Source organism: Rousettus aegyptiacus, unplaced genomic scaffold (genome assembly GCF_014176215.1).
Source record: "Rousettus aegyptiacus isolate mRouAeg1 unplaced genomic scaffold, mRouAeg1.p scaffold_m13_p_5, whole genome shotgun sequence".
Lineage (NCBI taxonomy): Eukaryota > Metazoa > Chordata > Mammalia > Chiroptera > Pteropodidae > Rousettus > Rousettus aegyptiacus.
The window spans coordinates 17,718,622-17,735,355 of record NW_023416308.1 but is presented as its reverse complement, the minus strand read 5'-3'; the positions used below and the strand labels follow the sequence as shown (position 1 = coordinate 17,735,355).

Genomic DNA, 16,734 nt, shown 5'->3' with positions numbered 1-16,734 from the left:
ACAAGGTGAGATGTAGAGCTAGGCTTCTCAAGTTTGATAAAACAAATTTTCTCAATTGTTTACTGGTATATTTAACAACTACTCCTGAAAGGTACAAAGGCAAAAATTAAAAGTCCCCTGCGCTATAATTAAGGCACAGATAAAGTACTCTAAGTTGTGATGAGACACTGATGTTGTATCTAAAACTTTAAAAACAAAATGAATTTTAATTCTAGCATTATTGTTTAATTGCTAATTAGTTAATCTTATCTTTCATCACCAAAGAGAATTAATAGCTTTTATTAACCTTATTATGAGATTGATAATCATAACATTTATTCTCTGAAAGTAGGTGACTACTCAAAAGTATAACTTGGAAATTTTAATAAATTGAGGATTTTAATCAGGGATTATATCAATTACCACAATTTACCAGACCTTTTGACCTAAAATGTACATTCTGGGGAACCGAGTAAAATGAAGCATTAGAATCTTTTCCCTAACTTCCAACTGGTCATATCTATCTCCCAAAGAATTCAAAATTTCTACATAGCTTTAAAAAAATAGATTTTTTAAAAGTTTTTCTCAATTCTTATATATTATAATGGGGGCGGGGAATATTGCTTACACTTATTTGTCAATGAATCCCAAACAACTAAATTAATAATTGTAGTGAAAAGTCTTATCCTAGAACTTGAAGTATTTTTAAAAAGCATTTCCTCATGTTCTAGATGACAGTAAAAATAAATAAATAAAAACACAAAACAACCTATGTAACATAAAGCTGTGCAGTTTTTAGTACAGATAGTAATGAAACTATAATTATAACTATAGGCAGGTGAAAGTGCAGTCAGTCAAGCTTTAGCCAAGGACTACAATATCTCTAGAAGTAAACAACCAAAGGACAGTATCTTATGCCACTAAGCTATTTCAGTTACGTGACTGGCAGTATTGCCCAAACTATACAGTGCTGACTCTATCAGTCTCAGGAAAATACACATGTAGCTATAAGGGTAGGGTACCACAGGAGGAAGACTAGGGGTTTCATACCTTCATATAGAATATAGTATAGAATGCTTTTTATACAGAAGTGTTTTTTAAAGGTTAATATAAAACATTAGAATCAAGCCTCAATACCTATTCTGAAATTAGTTAAAACACTAGGTCTCATATCAACTACACATAATTTCTAAGAATTAGTAATCAATGAAGCAATGTGTCAAACTACCTTCTACAAATATCTAACCTGTCATTTATCTCTTTGTCACAAACTAAAACCAGTTTTAAGTATCCATTGGAAGCTCTGAAACCAGTATTCCCAATAAGAATTTCCTAATATTTCACTAATGCCATGTACTATGTAAAACTTCCAAACACCTTGAACAGCAGAAAAGCTTTGTAAATAACATCTTTCTGTTGCTGCACTAAGTATCTTTAGTTAAAATATCTCAAGTCTATACAAACTCAGCATTCATTTACAATATGTGTTGAGCATTTACTATGTGCTAGGCACCTTAAGAAGCTCTCAGGGTTATAGACAAAAAACTAAGTTAGTTATAATACAGTGTGATAAGTCAGTACTTAGGATAGGAACAAGTATAGGGTATTATGGAAGCACACAGAGGGGCCTCCAAGAAAAACCTATAAATGCTCATCCACTTCACTGTTGAAAATCTTTAAAATTTCCACACTTTAAAAAACACCATTTCTTGCATGTTAAAATAAAAAAAAAAAAAAAAAAAAAACCCTTAAGGATAAGTGAGATGCAGGGTCAAATATTAAGAATAATATTCTTTTTCATGGCCACTCACCCTAATTCTGTGAAGATGGCTAATCCTAATTCTCTGAAGTAAGACTCCAGATAATGAAACATGAAGCTCTCTAAGATCTGGAGCAGAAAATTGCCAAAAATTGAGAATCACTGAAGCAGCAAGCCACTGTTAGAGAGTTTTAAATGTATTTATCCATTAGCACTTTAGGACAGAAACAAAGGTTGAAACTCATTGCCAAAAGAAATTTAAAGTAATATTCAATTTATTAATTTTCCAATCTATTCAAAATGTTTAGAAAAATCTATACTATAACATAGGATAGTATAATATAGTATAAAGTGAGATACCCCTGTGTATATAACAATCCCTAGCTATTATTACGCTCCAACAACTGAAATAGATAGGATCCTCTCTTTAGGGAAGAAACACTCTTAAACACAAGATAACACAATACTATGGGAAAAGGAAAGTTAAAATATCTGTTGAAACGTTCACTATCTGATCAGTAAAAGGAAGTCTCTGCATGTTAAATCAAGTCACTAATCACTAACAGGTTTGCACTGCTGTTAAGCTTGCCCAAGCACACAATCTTCTTGGTATACGACTGCCTCCTGGGGGTTATAGTACATTACTACTCTTCTGAGAAAATGGCATAAAAAGAAAATACAAATATTATTTTCTACTGAAAACACAATGCAAAAAGTCCACATCAAATAACAAATTAGGCCTTCCTTAAATGATCTCTTTAAAAAAACTGTTATATTTATTCTTATCTGAATAACTGGGAACACAGTACATAATAAAACAATTATAAAAGTAGTAGTTAAATTAAGAACATCAGGGCTTATACAACATTTTACATTTTCAAAGCACTTAGCCAACATTAAACAATTTTTACAGCATTCCTGAGATCAATATCATCAGCATCTTTTTACAGAAAAGTAAATAGTAAAGTTAAATGAAATATTAGAAATGTAAAAACTAGTCATTAACTAATCAGCAAAGTGCCACAAAACAGTTTAATGTGAAATACGAAGCACTACCGCATTAATTCACTTCTAATATCCCATGGCCAATCTCTAAGAGAAATTTGTTACTCTTCTATCCGTGACCCCCATAGCATTTTATACATCCCTCTATTATAAGACTTAACACTTATATCACACTTATTAAACTGTTAGTCTCTGTGACTAAACTCTATCCCCGCAGGTCTTTTCACAGTGTCTTGCACATAGTAAGACAAAACAATGAATCATTCAGTCATTTGTTCAACTCTTAAGCATTTACTGCAAGACAGGTGTTGTTCTGGACACGGGAGATACAGTGGTAAAAACAAAAGTCAAGCTCCGTGCTTTCCTGAAGCACACATTCTAGGGAGCAAGGGAAATGACAAAAAAAAAAAAAAAAAAATTATCAGGTAGAAAGAAAAGCCATGGAGAAAATTTAAATAGGGCAACGTGAATACAGATGGCTAAGCAGGTACATCAATTAGGTAGCAATATTCAAATTGATATCTGAATATAAGAAAGAATCAACTAGTCATAATTATATGTGGAAAAGACAATTCCAGGTGGCAAGTGCAAAAGGCCCAAAGTGGGCAAGAAATGCAAATATTTGAGGAACAGGAAAAAAAAAATAAAAGATTGTAGCTAGATTATAATGGGCCAATGAGAGAGTGTTAAAAGATTAAATCAGAGAGGTAGGCAAGGGCAAGATGAGGGCTTTCTAGGGCCATAAGAATTTTATTCTAAGTAAGATGAGAAGTTATTTAAGGCTACATAATATGTATTTGCCAATTCAAATTGCTACATTTGCATCATAGGTAGCACTAAAAGGAAAATTAATACAGAGAAAGAAAAATTACTATGCTTTTGGTTAGAGAGCCTTTCTGTTTAAACAAAAGACTTTTTAGTAAAAAAGTTATTTTATAATTAAATCTTCAAAGTAAAGGATAAAACAGCAGTCTACTAACATTTTAATGGAAGTTAAAATAATGAGATTTTGACAGTCATTACTGGAAGAATCTAAATTACTCCTGCATAAACCACTGTACATTATATAGATGACTTTACTAGGCTCTTATGCTAATCATTCATTAATTTTGCTAAGTTTAAGATATCTCCAAATAGTTCACAATGAGTGCCAGACATCTGGAGAAGAAATTCCTGAGTAAAAGTATAGAAATGTCATTAAATGTGAGAAATCTCTTCCTATTATCAGAGAAACCAGAATAAAATAAAAAAAGTAATATACATTTAGAAGCAAGAATACTTCTCATCATATTAACTGAACAAAATACAGCAATAGCCTAAAAATTTAAGGGAACCTAAGATGATATAGGCGCTGCAGAGCTTCTAACAACAAGCTGTAACACCAAGATTCAGTAAAATTTAACCTCACAAATAATCACTGAGGAGAAATTATTATCTCTTGCTCATTCTAGGAACAGGTTCCTGAACATTTGATATATTAAACTTTGTATTCTCTGCCTTTTTAATGTGTCTTTTTTATTATAATTAAAAACACATAACATAAAATTATCATCTTAGCTAATTTTAAGTGTACAATTCAGTAGTGTTAAATGTATTCAGTGTTGTGTAAAAGATCTCCAGAACTTTTTCATGTTGCAAAACTGAAATTCTACATCTACTGAATTGTTTCCTCCTACCTGTAACAACCACCATTCTACTTTGTTATTATATCACTCCTTGTTTTTTGACTGATACTATTATAATGTAACAGTACCCAAGCCACTACCAAAGAAACTATGTATACAAGCTTTTGAATTGGTAATTTAGTTTGTTTTTGTTTAAACAATTTCATCCTTGTTTTCTTAACCAAAATGTGGATAGTAGAAAGGGCTAAGAATTGCCTCCAATATGTAGGCAGGAACATAGAAGAAATGACTGAGAATTATATTGTAATCACATTATACTATTTCCAATCCACTATGAATACTTACAAAATCATTATAAACAGGGTTACTGGCCACTAGAAGGACAACTAGCCAATATATTTATATAAAAAAGATATTAACACATAGGAAGATGTTTTCATCATCTGTAAAAGTCATCATAAAAATGCCTACTACGCTGACCTCGAAGGGTTGAAACAAGGAAAAAAGTGAAATAATAAATACGATTTGAAATTTGTAAATACTTCTACATATATATAAATTGTCTAAAAATAAAACCAAACAAATGTATCACTTCAAACCAAGGAAAAACTGACATGGTGCTATACATGCAATAACTATTTACTAAATATTAGTCAAATAATTTATAGAGTATCCTGAATATGAAGAGTCAGCAAATTTCCTCTATATATTTGATACACAGAAAATGAGCTCTCTTAAATCTGCTAATGGTGAGGTCAAAGTTAAAAGATCAAAATATAAACCTATATGCAATATAACAGGAACAAAAGGGACAGGATTATGGGTATGTTTACTTGTGACACAGCAAGCAAATCTTTAGAAAAAAACATACTAGATAGGTAACTTTTTCCTACAGTTCTTTCTTTTTTAATTAGTGATTTAGTAAATTGCAAAACTATCAGTGAAATGCGTGTTCAAGGAAAATTACAAGGGCACAAGTACAGGCGAGATGCCATATGGGCCAAATTAACACTAAAACCAAAAACAAAAATCCTTTTCTGTGACAACAGTTACAGAATTATGTGGGATTTACAGGAAGGATTCTACATCCCATTCTTTAAAAGGTAAGTTTTATCAAATTTGAGAATATAATCAAGAAACCCATAAAGTCCTTTATCTCCTTTTCAAAGTATACGATTTAGTCTACAATTGCCCATACAAATCAAATGCAAGAGGGTTTTATTATTATCTAGAAGGTAGGCAAGGCATTCTCAATTTCTGAACTTTTGGTAACAAACTCTTTGTAATCAACTTTTCAATTCCTTCCCTGTTTGAAAGGAATGCTTTGTTTATGACACTATTTGCTAAGCTTCTACAATCAGCTTGGCACAATGGCTTATAAATGTGCACCAAAAATGATCTGATTCTAATGGGATCCACGAAATCAATCAAAGTAATTCATTCAATGGAGAGTCCATATAAGGGGAGCCCTAGTTTCATGTCAATTAGAAGAAAGCTATTGATTGAGATTTTAATACGGTTATTAAAGTACCATTAAATATAAAGGTCCTATTTTAATTAAATACTAACCTAACAATCAAAAGTCACTTGTTCTCTAGTTGCCTCTGGAACCTGAGTAACACACTGTCTTTAAGAATATATCAAGTTGGCAATTATCCGACAAATTTTAATTCTTTCAGTCAATAAGAAAACACAAGTAATCAGTTATAATATTTCCATTCTTCTTTTCGACAAATATTTATTGAAGGCCAATAATATGCCAAGCACTCAGGTTTGATCACCTAACATAACCTAGAGTAGCCACAGAAGCTTCATATAAAAATTATAGTATAATTAAACTTTCTTAATCTTATAAAAAATAACTATGTTCAAGGACGCATATCTCAATAAATGCAATAATTAAATATAAAATTTGATATGGAGTATATGAAAGTAAATGTAGGTAACAGAACCAGGGAAACACTTAACATTCTTTTCCCTTGTAATTATGAAATTAGGTAATATGCATTGAATATTTATCATTATACTTAAAAATTTTTAATCTCTTTAAATATGTACATACACCAACCCAAACCATTAACTGAAAGCCACACAACATAGAACAGTTTCAACTATAAATTAAACACAAGAGGGCGCACAAGTCTGGGAAATTAATAACACCAAATATAAGTTGCATTTTACTCAATAATTTGCAGCTCTTAATGCATGGTCACATGAATTTATAAAGGATTCGTCATGCATGTGATAGAGGCCAATTGTACAGAAAATTTTTTCCTTTCTCAATGTATTTTCCAGAAATCAAATCACTACTTCTCTGTTAACACGAATTCCTTATCCAATTTATCTTTAAACCTAAATTTAATATTTTATCATTAAGAAAAATTATGACTTTTAACCAGAAGTTTATGCCACCTTTTAATCTGACTCCTCCTTGGAAAACCTATTTAGAAGCTAGCCAACTTTTAATATGCCTATTTCCAAGCATCATTAAAGCTTATCTATTGAGAAATAAGAATTATAATAAACTTACTTGTAGGAAACAGACATCCAACCTTTAAAAACTAACACAAATCTATATCATACTAATATTAGCCACTTAATTCTTAAGCAGTGAATATTCCGTCTATAACGATATATTCCAAGAGTTGCAACCAATCCCAAATAGTAGGCTTTGATTGCATTAATTTATTCCCCTGTGAAATAAGAAGCTATCACTTGAGGAGTTTGAAGCAACCAGGCTAAGATTATAGAGCCTATAGGCAGGAACATAATCCAAAATAATTCCAGAGCACATTCTGCCTACCCCAAGATTCACAGCATAATATCACATACACACACAGTTGTAGGTATATAGCTCTATTCAGCTTTATATAGTCCTCATGCTGGCTGTTGACATATAAAATTATTCGTAATGGCAATAATTTCATATTGTACCTAACTCCTACAAAGAAGAGGTAGGTAACTGACACATGAGGACCTGGTATGGTAAATATTAATTATCCCTTCCATATTATTATGATAAGGAAACAAAAAAGATGAAAGGACTGCTAGGATCAAAAGAGCAGTGAGCTTCAGGTTAGGTAGTATGGACAAAGGCTGACAGTCCAGAACAAAGGATAAGAAATATATTGTGATAAAAAGTCAGGGCACAAACCAAGAAACTAACAATCAGGAACTCCAGAGCTGTCAAACTCCAATCAGTCAAATAAGTTATTTGTAATATGAGTGAGTGGTACAGACCTGATATAGTCTATCTGAACTAGACTCCTAACATACTTCTTGCCAGGTACTTGATCCTGGACAAGAAAGAAAAGGGTGTCTATAAAGGATATCACTGGGACAATCACTGAAATTTGAAAAGGGTCTGTGGATTAGATAGCAGTGTTGCATCAATGTTAACGTCTTGATTTTAATGGTTGTACTGAGGTCATATATGAGAGTATTCTCACTACATACTGAAGGATTTAGGGGTGACGGGACATCATGTCTGCAACTTACTCTCAAATGGTTCAGAAAATAATAATAGGTAAAGAGAATTATAAGCCAAATACGATGTTAAAATGCTTTTAAAGCCCTCTTCAAAACTGAAACAGTATAACAGTTCTGAAATGTCAGCCAATCTCCTGTATAAAAATTTAATCACTACTAGATATATCCATTAACATTCAGCGTTGCTATAGTAACAAAAATATATGAATAATGTTCCAATTTGGACAACAGTAGTACCTCAATTTCAAAAAAAGATGAATTTTATTTACATATATTGCTCATATACCAATCTTATCATTTAAAAACGTTTTTTGGAAAAATATTTCTCTGCCATTGTTTCTGGAGTTGCTTTCATACCTTCTGATCCAAAATGGTTTTTTGAGACTGAAAAATACTTTTATGATATGACTGTGCAAACCCCTAGTTTTCTCTTTTCACAACATAAAAAATGCTACCAAACTTTTATTACAGGAGACAAGCCAAATAGAAACCGTTCATAGTTGAGTGTCCTAATACACTTTAAATAATATCACCCACCAAGCACATATCTACAGTTTAATTAATTGTCAAGTATAAATGACAACAAAACTACCACTTTATTTAAAACAATACATTCACACTTCTTAGTGTGATGAATATGTACCATCTGGGAACTGGAAGTGACCCTCATTACTTATCATATGTTTAGAACTTAATTATTAGAACATTCTTTAAATGAATTATAACGAACAAACCTGAGAATTTAAATAACTGAGCTCTTATTTCTTGAATTTCCTTTCCAAAACTTTCCTTCTTGCCAGACTTCCTGAAACATTTCCTAAGACAAAGAACTCATCTTAAAGTAGTTGGTTCTATCTCACAAAAGTCTGATTTCCAAGGAGATGCTGTGGACTGTGCATTACCTCAGGCTTACATTTATGAGAAAAATTCCTCTCAGTGAAAAACTGTGTTTTACCTCAAATCAACAATAGTGACATAAAAACTAAATGTATAAATAAGTAAACAATGACCAGTGAGCTTAAGACTCACTTCAATACCAAATAGAAAAAGCTATCTATTAAATGGTGACCAACTAGAAAAATGTCCTTTTGTTTGCAGTCTGTTTGTAGTCTATCCTTAAATAACAACAAAAAAAAAAAAGACTACTTTGTGCCTTCATATATGTACCCAAGAAGAGATAGAAACTTTCGACCACTTTTCCTCCTCATCTTAAATAAAAATTTTTAATTTAATTTCAAATTTTAAAATTAAAATTTAATTTTAAAAAAATTTATATTTTCATCTTAACTAAAAAAATCAAAAATGTTATATTGGTATATGCCTAATAAGGAATATTTTATAGCTATTAAAACTGATTAGGTATCTATATTAACAGAAAAATGAACACTCTACAAATCTAATAACTTTAAACTATCCCTTTTCTGGAAATGCATTATTTCATTTTTCTTTTATTAACATAACTTGCAAGCACAAATACTGAGTGCTACAAGCCTTGATACAGTAACTCCTGCAGACTCAGACTAACAGCTGGACTGATTTTGAATAAGAATGAAAGCAATAAAGGGTTTAACTACAAAACAAAGTTTTTCTTCAAATTTCTTCCTAATTGGCTTTGAGCAGATTGACTCTTAACCTAGGAGAACATCACACCATGTAAATTCAATTCATGTGATTGCTGAGCTTCCCTAGCCCACCCATTTCTGTCAGTTGCCTGTGCTTCCTCAGTCTTAGGTGCCACTTTTTTCTCTTTTCTGACACAAGAGGAAGAAAGGCTTATAAATAATACTATTTTAAATAGCGTTATTTATTTTAAATAGCGTTATTTATTTGTTTATAGCATGTCAGAATAAATAAAAGAACTGCGTAAATGTAGGTATTTTCTAAAATAACCTTGAAACTGTAAATTGACACATTTGGTCAGATTGTGTCAAGCTTAATTTTTCTTTCTTTTATTCATCTAAAATCTACTTTAGCAATAATCAACTCCATGATTACCACATTCTGTCATTAAAGGATATATCAGCGCCATCATACTAATGTAGGCAGGAGGCAAGAGAATTAAAAATGTTAATCAAGCTACCTTCAGAGACTGCAATATGCTTATCAGCCCTGCAGCCAGGCCAGGACACTTTCAGAATAAAGGAAGATTTCTACTGGGATTGCTAACAACCCATTTCCCTACACCTGTGGAAGGGGGAAGACGAATAACACAGTCTTCAAGTAGCTGCCCTACACAAATAAAATCATTCATTCTCTAAGGCTAAAACCCTAGGCAACCTATGGATTAAAGGCTGGGAACCAGCAGGTCTTTCAGGCAACATACTCTTCCCTTTCCCAATCCTCACTGTATGTTCATATCAAAGGAAATGGCAACTAAAGAATGATACATGAGAACTAAAGAAATCTCTGAACACTTGCCCTTTCTTCTTCTCTCTTGGTCCCTCTCACTGTCTTTCTTGGATCTCTACTTTGTCTTTCTCACTGTCCTCATCTCTCTTAGTCCCTCCCTTTCACTCTGCCTCTGAGAGGTGATCACAGTCTGTAAAGTATTATCCCTTTACTAATAAACTTTTTTGATTTTAACTTTAGCGTGTATGTTGAATTCTTTCTACATTCTCCTACAAAGGATGCTCTTCTCTCAGTGCAGGGCTTGGTCTCCCCCTACTAGGGGAAATTTGCCCTGTCCTGAATCAATATTGCAGAAATCTTGAGTATGAACTTTTGGGGTATGTAGCTTTGTTTCTTTTCTATCCAACCATGTCAGTGAAGGTATTTGTTTCTTGACAAATAAACCCTTTGTTACTTTTAGCCAGAAATCAGTCCCATGAAGTTATTTTTGAGTATAACTTGTATAAAATAAAAATGTTAAGTTTTTGTAATAACCTTTCCAAGCTGAACTACTTCTAGTAAGATATTTTTCAGTGCTTTTATTTACTATGCACTTAGACTATGCACTTTTTCTAAAGTATTTTTGCAACAATTAACTTTTTGTATTTTTTGTCATTTGAAAGGTTTGTGGTGCAGATGGTCTGTAATTAAGCTGCAAATTTATAACTGCTGTTAGCTTTGTAAATCAAAATATAGGTGTTTTTGTCCTGGTACATCATTTCATCTGCAGCAGGAGCTGGAATCTCACTGATCTACTAGCTAGTATTCATTTTCTTCACAGTTCACAAAAGAAGAACGTGAAATTCAGTGAATGCTGTTACTAATCCTATTGGGAGATAAATCCCATTTTACTAAAATTAAATTACATTTTTCCACTAAAATGATGATACAAGTTGAAGACACATCATTCTGAAATTAGAAGACCTTGGCACTTAAGGCTTACACAGTGGTTTACGCAGCTGAACTCCAGGTTACTACTCTTTGTTTTCCCATTTGGGGATGCAGCTTTTTTTAATGTTGAGAGATGCCATTCTAACTACTGTTAAATGTCTCTGTTTTGAGAAGGCACACACACACACACACATAAAGTATCCCTTTTCTTAAAAAAGTATGTAGGTGTTGTATGTGAGCACATGTGTATGTATATGTAGAGCTGTAGATATATTGTAAAAGGTCTCAAAAAATATTCGAATTGGATAAAAACAGTTAACTCTAGAACTGAAGTGGGGGATGGGGAATAGGGTGAGCAGCAGACGAGAAGAATAAAATTTTTATTGTTTGAGAGTTTTCCAAAAGAAATTTTGAGTTACTTTTGTACTTAAAAAATTATGTGTGTATGTACAATTTATAGATTAACCCAAAACACCTGAAACATAGCTTCAAAGGCATATACATAATAAGCCTATCATAAAATCATGTGTTTAAAACATATGAAATAATGATTTATATTAATAACAAGAAACCATTTTATTCCCAAAGATAAATTGGTAATAACATTTGTTTTGGTAATGAAATCTGTAACATTAAAAGAAGTAACAGCTGGCTGCGATGAATTTCATTCATGGTAGAATGCAGTTTCAACTTAAATTAAGGGAAGTGTCACATTCTTGCCTATGAAAAATCCCCTTTCCTGATTATGGAAAAGCACTTCCAAAATGGCAAGGTAAAGACCTCCAAAACTCTGCTCTTCCATAAAAGCAATAAGAACACAAGCAAAACTTGTCAAAATCAACTTTTTCTGAATTGTGGAAGTTAACCAACAACTTGCAGCAACCCAAGAAATGTTTCTTCAACAGAAACAGCTGAATCTCAAACAACAGCAAATTTGTGGAGTTTTACCTTACACTACCTTTATCCCCTTTCCCTAGCTTTATGATAGACTTGAAAGCCAGCAGCCTCTCAAGCATACCTGTGAAAATCAGAAACAGGAAATCAATAGAAGGGTCAAAATGGTTTGGTGTTCCCTGAAACAGCCCGTCCCCAGAATATTACCACTATTTGACCTATCTGGCAGCAACCTAAAAAAATCCATTCACAGGACTTTATTTTACATGACTCAGATATGGCTCAGTAAAAACAGTCCTCTCCGCAACGTGTGTGTCAGCAAAATCAGTGGCAATTAGTTAACATCACAGCTACCTGAAGCAGCAATACAAATTGGATAAATCAGAGGCTAAAGAAAAACTTAAAAAAAAAATCTATAGATTTAGATGTAAAAAAAAGGGCTTAGAAAACTCCAAAATATCTTGGAAACTTAGGAATGTTTAAGACTCTGCACATGCCCAACAAAGACCTGAGAATACCTTAGTCTCTCACCTCTGGCTAAAATTACAGTAATATATAAGCAAGCAGGAAGTGAAGGCTAAAACAGAATTGTAAGTCACCAGTGTTGAAGGTAAGCCCAACATACACAAGGAACTCTTCAACAAAGACTGGGAAATTTATTGATTCAAAGCATTTAAGGACTCTGTCTGATCAACAGCTGACCACTAAGCTAATCAAGCAGATTTCAGTGGCTACACATGACAAAGTATATAGACTTTAAAAAATTGGTCCAGGAAAGTCACTAATTTACAAAAGGCAACAGCAACAAACTCTTGTTGGGGGAAGGAGGAGCAAGCAATCTGATTTTCAAAGCTGCCATGTTATAGTACTTAAAATGCCCAGTTTTCAACAACAACAAAAAATGATAAGACACACAAACAGGTAAGTATGGCCTTAACCCTGCAAAAAAAAAAAAAAAAAAAAAAGAGAGAGAGAGACAATAAAAGCTGTTCATGAGGAAATCTAGGCATTAAACTTACTAGACAAAAACGTTATTATAAACATGTTCAGAGTACCAAAGAAAACCATGTCTAAAGAATTAAAGTGTAAGCACAAAGTCTCACCAAATACAGAATATCAATAAAGAGAACAGAAATTGTATGATTTAAAAGACAATGGCATAAACCAATAATTATAAGACTATGCTGATGGGCTTATGTATAAAGAGTAATTTGTACAACAATAATAGCACAACAGAAGGAGAAGAGAATGGAGCTTTATTGGAGCAAAAATTGTGTACACTATTAAAATTAAAGGTATATAAATTCAAATTATTGTTTTAAATTAAAGTTTTAATTATAATCCTTAGGGCACCCACCAATAAAATAATTTAAAAATATTTACAGTTTTTAAAAAATGGAATCTAAATGGTACACTAGAAAATATTTATGTTAACATAAAAAAGGAAGTAGTGAATGAAGAAAAGAAAAAGACATATAGGAAACAATACAGACATATAAAAAAATAACAAAAAGGTAGGCATAAATCCTACTTTATCAACAGTTACATTAAATATAAATGAATTAGACACTACGATGAAAGGACAGGAAATGGGCAAATGGATTTTTAAAAAATAAAAAACATGAGGGAAGTACCTAAAAGTCACGTAGATGGATAGAGGTTTTGTTCATCCTTATTGCAATCGTATCAAAGTTGGAACTGAAACACGAAGCAAATAGCAAGCAGTCGCCTGGAATCTAGATGAACAGAAACACTACAACTAGGAAGAGAAATAATTCATCAACCTACCACGGTAAAAGGTACAATGGGGCAAAGGCCCAAGGGTGCCCGGTCCCTAGTGGCTGAATGGGACAGAAGCTACTGCAGCCAAAAGCTGCAGATACCTCTTAAAGAGGCTGTGTCCATGACCAAACTTTTGCAGTGACAGATTCACTTGTTCAAGCAACAGCATCAGGTCAGCTGCTCAGAGGGCACCAGGACCTTACTTACAGAGGGGCACTGAGTTGTTGGAGCAAGGGCCAGATGTGAGAATCTCTCCCTGGCAGAAGTGCCAGCAAATCCATTGTTCTTCTGTTGAGCCCTTCCCACTCTCAGTGTGTGGAGGCAGCACCGCCACAGATGAAACGTCATCATCTGCCCAGAAGAGTTCCTGAAACTCTGCCTCCCCCAACTCATGGCCCCACCCAAGACACATTCAGTTGTATCCTCAGTGAGGCCGGTGCTCCTTACTGAGCCAACCCCAAGACCCACACTGGTGGCAGCTGGTCTTGGTTTATGGTGTGGCCTCTTTAGGCAACATTAAGCACAGCACCTATGGATTGCTTGTTGAATCTTAACGGGTGGCCCCACAGGGACACAGGCTGGGGCAAAAACTGGCCCACTGCTGAATCCCTCTCAAGATTGTGCCACTGGACACCTACTACACAAAGCCACGCTAATAAAACCAAGACACTCAGGAGCTTTGCTTATTACATACAAACAGACACAGAAAGGTAGCCAAAATGGAAAGATAAAGAAGCAGAAACCATATGAGAGAAGAGAACAGAGATCTAAGAATAATGGAGTCAAGCAATCTACCAGATGCAGAGTTCAAAACACTGGTTATAAAGATGCTCCATAAACTTAGGGGAAGTGTAGATGAACTCGGTGAGAACTTTAGCAAAGAGATAAACATAAAAATAGAAATGGAAATTATAAAAGGGAACCAGTCACGAATGAAGAACACATAATCTGAGATAACGAGTATATTAGAGGGAATCAACAGAATGGATAAAAAAGAGGATCAAACCACCAATACAGAGGATGGGGAAGCCAAGGACATCCAATAGCAAAAAAAAGAAAAAAAAGAAAAAAAAGAAAAAAACACCAAGATTATAATAATAATTTAAGGTGCCTATGGGATACAATTAAATGTAAAAACATCCACGTCATAGGCATACCTGAAGGAAAACAAGACTCTTAAGAGCTATTTAAGAAATAATGATGGAAAACTTCCCTCACCTGGTGAAGGAAATAGACATATAACCCCAGGAAGCTCAGAGTCCCAAGAAAGAAGAACTCAAAGAGGCCCACACCAAGGCACATCATAATTTAAATGCCAGTGGTTAAATACAAAGAGAAAATCTTAAAAGCAGCATGAGAAAAGCAGTTAGTTACCTACAAGGGTGCACTCATAAGGCTGGCAGCTGATTTCTCAAAAGAAACTATGCAGGACAGAAGGGCCTGGCACAAAATATTTCAAGTGATGAAGACCCAGAATCTACAACCAAGAACACTTTATCCAGCAAAGCTATCATTTAGAGTTGAAGGAAAGATAGAGCTTAGAGCTTCCCAGACAAAAATAAGCTAAAGGAATTCATCGCCACCCAGCCAGTATTACAAGAAATGTTGGAGGGACTTTTTTAAGAAGAAAAAACATGTACCAAAATCATGAAGAAAAAATTACATATCTATCAATGAGTAACTCAAATGGAAAAAAATTAAGTGCTCCAAACAAAAAAGAGGATGGCTGAATGGATAAGAAAACAAGATCCCCACATATGCTTCCTACAAGACTCATTTCGGGTTAAAAGACACACACAGACTAAAAGGCAGGGTATGAAAAAAAAATATTGCCTTGATGGACCTAGAGGGTATTGCACTGAATGAAGTTAGTCAGATAGAGAAAGACAAATATTGCATGATTTCACATACATGTAGAATCTAAAGAACAAAAAAACAATAACAAAAATGAAAACTCATAGATACAGAAAATAAATTGAGGGCTATTAAATAGGAAAGGGGCTGGGAGGTTGGTGAAAAAGGGCAAAGGGATTAAGAAGTACTAATGGAGAGTTACAAAACAGTCATGAAGGAGATATAAAGGGTAGTATAAGGAAGATAGTTAATAATGTTGTAATAAATATGTAGTGGGGAAGAGAAGTACTAGATTTAGTGGGGTGATTACTTTGTGAGTTATATAGATCTCTAATCACTATGCTATACAACTAAAACTAATATAGTATTGTATGCCAACTATAATTGAAAAATTCACTGAAATGAACAATGTAAATACAAGCAACTAATTCTCTATTATAGTTCAATAAAGCCAGAAAAAAAGTGTTACAAAAAATTTGCAGTCAGTGGAAAAAAATACAAATAAAAACTATTGAGCATGTACAAGAAGTAAAATATGCATTAAACATTTTATTCACACAATGAAGTAGACTTTAAGCAACTTCTGTTTAATACTTATACGGTAATCAATTTTTTTTTTTTTTAGGCAAGGCAACCCGTGGTAGACCTCACAGATTATAAGGACCTTATCAGCCTACAATCCCTTTTTTTTTTTATTTTTTATGCCTACAGCACCTGGTCTTCCTAGGTGGTCTCCCATCCAAGTATTAACCAAGTCCGACCCTGCTTAGCTTCCAAGATCAGACATTGGGTTTGTTCAGGGTAGCATGGCCATAGATGGGAATAATTTTATTATATGCAGAAACCCCATTGCACTTAGAACTATCTGATCAAATAAATAATGTATGATAAAAGTATATTCACCAAAAAAAAAAAAAAAACATGCTGTAACTCTACAAGACACTTTAGTTTCAAAGACACAAATAGGTTAAAAGGAAAACTACGGAAAAAGAGAAGTGGAGTGGCTGAATTAATATCAAACAAAACAGATCTTAAGACAAATTTTTTTGTTGCTAGAGACAAAGAAGG

The 16,734-nt window shown here is 33.4% G+C and overlaps 1 protein-coding gene and 1 pseudogene across 3 annotated transcripts in view; both read right to left on the bottom strand.

The window, feature by feature from the left end:
• The window catches only part of TTC28 (tetratricopeptide repeat domain 28), a 609,862-nt gene that overhangs the window by 558,496 nt on the left and 34,632 nt on the right, over positions 1–16,734 (bottom strand). The gene's annotated exons all lie outside the window — the stretch shown is intronic.
• LOC118603131 lies at positions 16,369–16,484 on the bottom strand (annotated as a pseudogene).